A 9,029-nucleotide genomic window follows, 5' to 3' on the forward strand; every position below is an offset into this window, starting at 1 on the left:
CAAGGAAAGTGAGTTGAAATGGCAGACCCGAAATTTATACAACATCACAGTTGCTAAGGCTGAAGAACTTTAAAAATCAAAAGATAATCAAACTAGTAGTTCATTCAGCACACTCATTGGAACAGAAAACAAGGAAAGTGACGCTCTAAGCTTAATTTAAGTGGTGAAATATCATACAAAAAACTTTTTTCACCGAACAGCCTGTGAAGAAGAAAATACAATCACATAAGAAATTTACGTTTCCAATCGCAATTAACCAGAATTGATTGTTCTCTTTGTCATATGACTGATCTGATAAACTGGTCGGTAAATTTCAATTTAAATTGCAAGCTGGATATAACCCCCATTAAAAATTGAAAAAAAAATGCTGCAAATTTGTAATTCTGTTTTTTTTCTGCAGAAACGATCCGTTATAATAGATTATAATTGTTTATAATCCCTTTCGTTTGCTCATTTTGTGTTCGACTTTTCCCATTAATTGCTTATAACTGCTCTTGACAGAATAAACAACTGAGATAGTACTCCATGCGTCATTATGATTAATAACATATGTTATGTCAGTCCTAGATACTCCCAAACAGATATTTTCTAAGTAAACTGCTTAATCCCGCATCCAGTTTCAAGCTTGATAATCGATTATAATATGATTTTTGTCTTACAAAAATTGAGAAAAATTGATTTTAATCAATTAGGAATTGATTCTAATCTCTCTTAATGAAATCAAATATAATCAGTTATAATACATTGTAATGGATTGTAATCGATCATATTTATCCGAATTTCTAATTCAATTTTTCTGCAGAAACGATCCGTTATAATCGATTATATTTGCTCATTAATTGCTCGTATTTTATGCTTTTCGAAGACGTTGGTTTATGTGAAAACAGAAAAATTGTTTTAACAAACTTCAAATCAATATAAGGTTTTTCATTTCCTCTTGGTTATAGTTGTTTCATGATGTACATTTTAAGTTTCTTTGACCAACAAAATCCCAGTATACTGCTTTACTTTCATGGTTTATTTTGAAAATTATTTTTCACCTTCCGCGGGATTTTTTCATCTAAGACGAAGTGATCACTATGAAACTTTTGTTTTGTAGTAAAATTTTGTGTTCAGATGAACCAAAGAATGACAAGAAATCTCACTTTTAGAGATTTTGACAGAAAAATTTTTATAATATATTTTTTTATCATAATAATTTATAAGAGATTATAAGAAGTAATAAAAGGTTATAAGAGAATAACAGTTATTATAAGAGATTTTAACAGATCAAAAGAAATTCTCGGAAAAGTTATAATCAATTATAATTGATTATAATTTATTATAATGTCACGAAAAATATTACCATTTTATCGGATTTTAAATCAATTAAACATCAATTTTTGTCTAACCATCAAGGAAATTAAATAGACGATGAAAACGAAATTTATTTAGCTTACGTTTGTAGAAATTTCCTAAAATAGCTTCTTAACCGAAAACTGTCTGTTTTTGTTTTAGTTTCTGGAGTGAAATTTAAGAGCAGAATTTTCATTTCATTTTACTCTCTAAGATATTGAACAGGCACATTGTTACATTGGGAAAAATAGATAAACGGAGAAACCTGAAAAAGCATGAAAATCACGGGTCGCGAGCCTTATAATAGTTATTTAAATTTTTTCTTGTTAACAACAGCTTGTTAACAACTTCTTAAGCCACCTTTTTTATTTCAAAGTACAGCAGATGTAGTAATCTTATTTTGATAGGATACCAAAAAATGTTTGACTAGGTTTGGATTCTCAATTTTGACACAAACAAAAAATTATTCTACCCATCATCTTAAAAGTGAGAAATGGGTTGTAACAAAAAAAACAGATTTTCAGTTAAATTTTAGCTCACTGTCTTTACCAGCGAAATAAATTTTTATAAATTTGATTCCCAGGAAAATCTTGACAATTTTTGGACACAAAAAAGACAGCAAAAACCCAAATTTCCAAAAAAAAATACCAAAAAATTTTTTTTTCCTGGTTTTCGTGCAAAACTGTTAGTGTAAGAACTCTACCCGCTGTAAGTTTCCATGGATAACAATTGATTATAATCAACTTTCGCGGTAAAAAGAGGTCACCCTTTTAACGGATTATAATTAATTACGCTATGGGACCACGCAATCGAGTATATTTCATTATATTTTACTTTTTAGAGAAACTGTTAGTAAGATGTATTTGGGGGGGGGGGGGGGGGGCGAGTTGGTGGTAAAAAGAGGAAAAAAGAATGGTGGGAATTAGTATGAAGTACTGAGAGTGAGGGGAGACTATTAGAAAACAATGCACTTTTTTCCTGCAGCCAAATGTAAATCACAGCTAGGCGATCGCAACGTTCAAGTTTTCAATGTTTTGGAAAATCTTGGCTCTTAGTCGTAGAAATCATTAAAATCCAATATATTAATATTCCATTAGAATGCATTAAATTACCTAATATTGGATTAAACTGATTTCCTTTTGTTGTATTATAATCGATTACTATTCCAAATAAAAATAAATGTTTTAATATTTAATAGAGATACACCTTGAAAATACACTATAACCGAAAATGATCAATGGAGCCATATTGCAGGCAGTAACGTTGTCGAGTTGAGTCCTTGACAGAAAAATTTTTATAATATATTTTTTTATCAAAATATTTTATAAGAGATTATAAGAAGTAATAAAAGGTTATAAGAGAATAAAAGTTATTATAAGAGATTTTAACAGATCAAAAGAAATTCTCGGAAAAGTTATAATCAATTATAATTGATTATAATTTATTATAATGTCACGAAAAATATTACCATTTTATCGGATTTTAAATCAATTAAACATCAATTTTTGTCTAACCATCAAGGAAATTAAATAGACGATGAAAACGAAATTTATTTAGCTTACGTTTGTAGAAATTTCCTAAAATAGCTTCTTAACCGAAAACTGTCTGTTTTTGTTTTAGTTTCTGGAGTGAAATTTAAGAGCAGAATTTTCATTTCATTTTACTCTCTAAGATATTGAACAGGCACATTGTTACATTGGGAAAAACAGATAAACGGAGAAACCTGAAAAAGCATGAAAATCACGGGTCGCGAGCCTTATAATAGTTATTTAAATTTTTTCTTGTTAACAACAGCTTGTTAACAACTTCTTAAGCCACCTTTTTTATTTCAAAGTACAGCAGATGTAGTAATCTTATTTTGATAGGATACCAAAAAATGTTTGACTAGGTTTGGATTCTCAATTTTGACACAAACAAAAAATTATTCTACCCATCATCTTAAAAGTGAGAAATGGGTTGTAACAAAAAAAACAGATTTTCAGTTAAATTTTAGCTCACTGTCTTTACCAGCGAAATAAATTTTTATAAATTTGATTCCCAGGAAAATCTTGACAATTTTTGGACACAAAAAAGACAGCAAAAACCCAAATTTCCAAAAAAAAATACCAAAAAAATTTTTTTTCCTGGTTTTCGTGCAAAACTGTTAGTGTAAGAACTCTACCCGCTGTAAGTTTCCAAGGATAACATTTGATTATAATCAACTTTCGCGGTAAAAAGAGGTCACCCTTTTAACGGATTATAATTAATTACGCTATGGGACCACGCAATCGAGTATATTTCATTATATTTTACTTTTTAGAGAAACTGTTAGTAAGATGTATTTGGGGGGGGGGGGGGGCGAGTTGGTGGTAAAAAGAGGAAAAAAGAATGGTGGGAATTAGTATGAAGTACTGAGAGTGAGGGGAGACTATTAGAAAACAATGCAGTTTTTTCCTGCAGCCAAATGTAAATCACAGCTAGGCGATCGCAACGTTCAAGTTTTCAATGTTTTGGAAAATCTTGGCTCTTAGTCGTAGAAATCATTAAAATCCAATATATTAATATTCCATTAGAATGCATTAAATTACCTAATATTGGATTAAACTGATTTCCTTTTGTTGTATTATAATCGATTACTATTCCAAATAAAAATAAATGTTTTAATATTTAATAGAGATACACCTTGAAAATACACTATAACCGAAAATGATCAATGGAGCCATATTGCAGGCAGTAACGTTGTCGGGTTGAGTCCTTGTTACTCGCAATAAAAAAATTTTTGGAAAAATTTGAGAAAAATCTGGGTTAGAAGTTGAAAGCGCATTTGAAATAAAAAAGGGACTACTAAGAAAGGGACTTCTGGGAGAAAGCTGAAGAAAACATGCATGAAAAAACAAGCGTATAGAAACTATTTAATTCCTTACATATCATAAGTTTTGACTTTAAAAAACGTTACCAAAAACTGCTACTGGCCATAATTACCAAGCCACTACTGATACAATCAGCTAATATAGAGAGTGATAGGACAAAACCGAAAGCAAAGAGAAACACTGAATTTTTAAATGAAAAAAGCTTATATTTTGAACGGATTTGTTTTAATCTTTCAGTTTCATTAACCCGTGAAAAAAGCAAACATATTTTTTTGAAAGATCTACTGTATGGTCGAGTGAAATTAGTACCGATCCACCATGCCAGTCAGTTGGAGATAACCTATTGTTTCATCTTTGAAAGCAGTTGAATCCCCCACTGTTCTGACTAGTAATTTAACTAAAGCAAGTGGATTTTTATGAGCTCCTCAATGAAATTGAATATTGTTTTTTTTTAATTGTAGTTTCCTTAAAAAGCAATTTTCCATCTCTCGTGATCACAAGAAATTAAAAGAGGACTGAATTCTAATAGCAGGTACGAGCAAAACCAAACTAAAACTGTTTCGGATGGGAACTCCTGCATTTTTCAGTGACTTTAATTTTTTTCGCCCAAACAGACCGCTGGACTACTCTCGCCCAAACAGACTGCTGAACTACGCTAAAATATTTTCCTGTCTAAATCGTTTTTTTTTCTAATAGGGTCAGTCAATATTTGAACGTTTAAAGTAAAGGAACTCCCTAATAAAAAAGTTTTCAAAAATATTTCAAAACCCTTGAAAACAATCACCCTTGAGACGGACGTACTTCTCCAACTGACTGCGGACACTGTACTTTGTATCCAATCTAGACGAGCAAAGGGAGATTGAATTCCTTCCATCTTCACTCCGCTAACTCCCAGCAAAAATTTTTCAGAGAAAAAAATTAATTTCAATAAAAAAGAACTTCACTCCCAGTGGTCAAAATTAACAAAAGATGAGCAGACGCGCATAAGCTTCAAACTTTTTTTTCGTTTTTTTCATATATCTGTTTTTAATTAAATATCGTTTGGAACCTAGGACCAGAACGGCTATGATACGTGATATACTATAATCTAACCCGAAAATTAATCTACTCATTGAAACTAAAGGAACTAACAACGACCCATTGTTTCGTTTAGTAAAACTGTTGTGAATTGAGCAGTCAATTAACCCTTAAAATATGTAGTCTGAACTTTAAATAAAACAGTCTAGCAATTGCAAAAAATGGGAAGTGAGTTTCGGTTATTTTGTTTTAACTAGCGTAATTTTATTTTTAGCGTAACTTCAAAAGGCTAGAGACACATGTTATCTCTGTTTAGGGCCTGCATTCCTATTGACGGCCATTTATTCAGATAGTCATTGATAGAGTCAATATTATCCAAATCTTTGTTGTCGCTCACCAGTCCATGACAGCTTTTTGCTAAAATTTTATGAAGATAAATTTTTGTTCTTTTAACTACAATATACCAATCAAAAATTAAGGTTCTTTGACCAAATCGGCTAGTGTAAAAAATTGTTTCAGACATTTTAACGACCCTTTTAAGTAAAATAACTTCACTATCACAGGCTAACCTAATTATTCACGTTACTATTCTTTCACCATTTTTTCCGAAGGCGCTCAAAGATAACTTATTAATTCTATAAATTTAATCTCAAAAAGATGGTAAGTGGTCTTCAGAGCAGTCCAAGTGCACTCTAAAGAACTGATAAACTGTTTTCATTCATCATATACACAATCAATCATGTGCTAAAACGAGAGTCAATCTCAGTTTTTTTGTGCACTCTTGCTTCATTTTCATTTTTACTTTTTGAGAAGCTTAAACTCTAAGCTAACATATTTTAAATGTAAACCTAATAATCTCATCAGTAAAAGATTTTTGGAAAAAATTCTGCACAATCACAAGGAAAGAAAATTAGCAAGTACGTTTTTTTCTACTCACTATGTTTTTTCGGCGACCAAACTAAGAGAAGTTGACTGAACTTATGCTAACTTTGAGATAAAATACAAAAAAGCTTAGTGTAAGCTTACTTAACAAAAAATGCCTAAATTTTAACCAGTTTTAGCTAATTAAATCAAACCAAGATAGCTAAACATTAGACTAAAGCAAAGATTGCTGAAGTTTGATCAAATTAGCCCCAAAAAAGCAAGCTAAACTTCCATTATAACTAATTTTTGCCCAATAAGTGTAAAACCAAGTACGATTAATTTAGATAAACTCCCATTTTAAAAGAGGCCCAATTTGGGTCAAAATAAGTCCGTTTAAGTTAGACTAACGTCCATTTAAACAAGTTTTGTTTAGAATAAGTCCAATGTGTCTTAGTAATTTTCCATTTTAGTGGAAACTTGCACAAAACTGCTTAGAATAGTTCCAATGGTGTTAAAAAAACATCAATTTTAACAAAAATTGTTCAAATTGTGGCCAAAATAAGAGTAATTAAGATGGATAAGCTCCTAACTTACCTAGAACTGACCGCATTTGCGTGAAAAATAAGCCATTTAGAATAGACAACCTCTCAACTAATCTTAAATCACCAAATTATGATCAAAATAAGCATAATTAAGATAAGTTAACTCCACGATAATGAAAAATGTACCCCATTTCAGTCAAAATGAAAACATTTAAAGTAGAAAACTCCCAATTATTCCAAAAATTAGGCCAAGTAAGCACAATTAAAACAGCTAAGCTTCCAATAATTGTAAAGTTCAGCAAATTTCAGTCAATTGAAACGTAATTAAGACAGATAAACCCACAAATAATCTCAAAATTAGCCATTTTCAATCATAAAAAGCTAATTAGGATAGAAAAATTCACAAACATTATAAAATTTGCTTAATTCTAGTCAAAATCTGCCTATTTTACGTTTGAATAAAAATTTTATTGAAACTTAAACCAACTTTGTTCAAAGTGAGGTCAATTACGACAATTTTTTGCCCATAATAGGATTAAAATAACTGATACTAAATTGCCCATTTTTAATCAAAACAGGTCAAAAATAAACAAAAACTCTGATTTTAACTAAATTATAGCCGAATATAGCTTAATGCGAAAACAATTAAGGTAAAAAATCTTCAAAATAAACAAATAGCTAAACTTCTCAATTTGGCAATAATTAGATAAATTGAAAATAATCATAAAAAAGAAATAAAAATGATCCAAACTTGGTCAAAACAAGCCCAACTAAAAAAATAAAACTCAGGTTTTTTTTGAAAAATTTGTCAACAATTGATCAAAATAAGTTGAATATAAACAGAAGATTGATCAACTTACGTCCAGCTTTATTAACCGTAAATTTGAAAAAAAAAACTAAAAAAATCAATTTTGATAATTCAAATTTCATAATAAGTCAAACTTAAAGAAACAATGACTCGTATTAAAAAAACTGTCCAACCTGAAGTCTTTTATGTTTCAAAAACTGCTTATATTTTTAGATGGATCCAATTTTGTCAAATAAAGATAGCTTAATTTAACCGAAAATAAAAGTAGCTTTAAACTAAATCAACGTTGCCAAAAAAGGCCCCATAAAGACAATCGAAGCTGATATGGGCATAAGGTTACCAAATATTTTGTTAAGATATTCTCAATTATTACAACAAAAATCTGAGCTAAATTTTATCTTCAACAAAATTTTGTCTAATTAAACTCCCTTAAGAAATATGAAAACTAAATCACACTGATGTTAAACTAAATTTTGTAAGAGCAATCACAGAGCAACTAGTTTTTATCCAATCAATCACAAGTTGGTTAAAGAGAATTGAAATCAGCTGATTCATCTTAAATAAACAAAAAAAATTTCAAAAAGAAGCTAAAATAACCAATTTTTTCGAGATGAGCTGAAACAATCGCATTTGTTCAAAAAACGAAAACAATTACAGTAAAAAAACGTTAACTAAAACTGCAAATAAAAAAACCTAACAGTCACAAAAAACTAGGGTCAACTCAATATAAAATTGATGTTTGAACTTCAAAATTACAAATCAAATCGGAAAAAATTTACTCAAAAAAGGTTCAATGGTACATTACTTTCATTGAAAAAGATCATATTAGCATCTTAACGAAACACCTTAACGAAGATCAGCAAGAACTATACGTCCGTTACCAGAGACATCATCTTGCTCAACGATCCAAACCAGAAAAAGTACGAATTAAGAAATGTTTCCAGCAGCATTGCACCAGAAAAAACCTATATTCTAGGAAAGGTTCCCATCCCCACAGCACTTTTGTTACATCCAAGAAAAACAAAATTCAACAAACCCAACAAACCTCACAATAATAATAAGAACTTTATAATCAACACATATGAAAAAGGAGCTTTAAGTAAAATTAGCCAAGATCTAAGCAAAGTAAAACAAAATTGGCGGGTGTAGTCGGATATCTAGACTTAGATCTCTAATAGATTACAGGCTTAGATCCAGATAAAAACGCAAGAAAATCTCAATATAAATATTGAAGAAAATTTTTTTTACTTAGGCACTCGACCAGCAGAACCAGACAATGATCAAATTGCAAATGATAAAAGGCAATGAGCATTGTTTGTTTTAAAAATGAGAGATCCAGCCGCTGAATGTCATCAGGGATTAGCAGCAGCCTTAGTTCTGATCGATACAAGAGACCAGTTTATAAACAGATTCATTGATGATAAGGATAAAAATAGAAGACGGATAAAAGCAGAAATCAAAAAAATCCAACTTGTAATGAGCAGAGAATAGCATAGGAAATGGAATTTTTCTGCGAGCTTCAAGCCCGCCAGGTTCAAAACAAGAAGCACAGAATTTTCTAAATGAGAGTCCATCCAATCAAAAGAATACTATTGCACAATTAAACGATCATAT

Source organism: Symsagittifera roscoffensis, unplaced genomic scaffold (genome assembly GCF_963678635.1).
Source record: "Symsagittifera roscoffensis unplaced genomic scaffold, txSymRosc1.1 SCAFFOLD_60, whole genome shotgun sequence".
Taxonomy (NCBI): Eukaryota; Metazoa; Xenacoelomorpha; order Acoela; family Convolutidae; genus Symsagittifera; species Symsagittifera roscoffensis.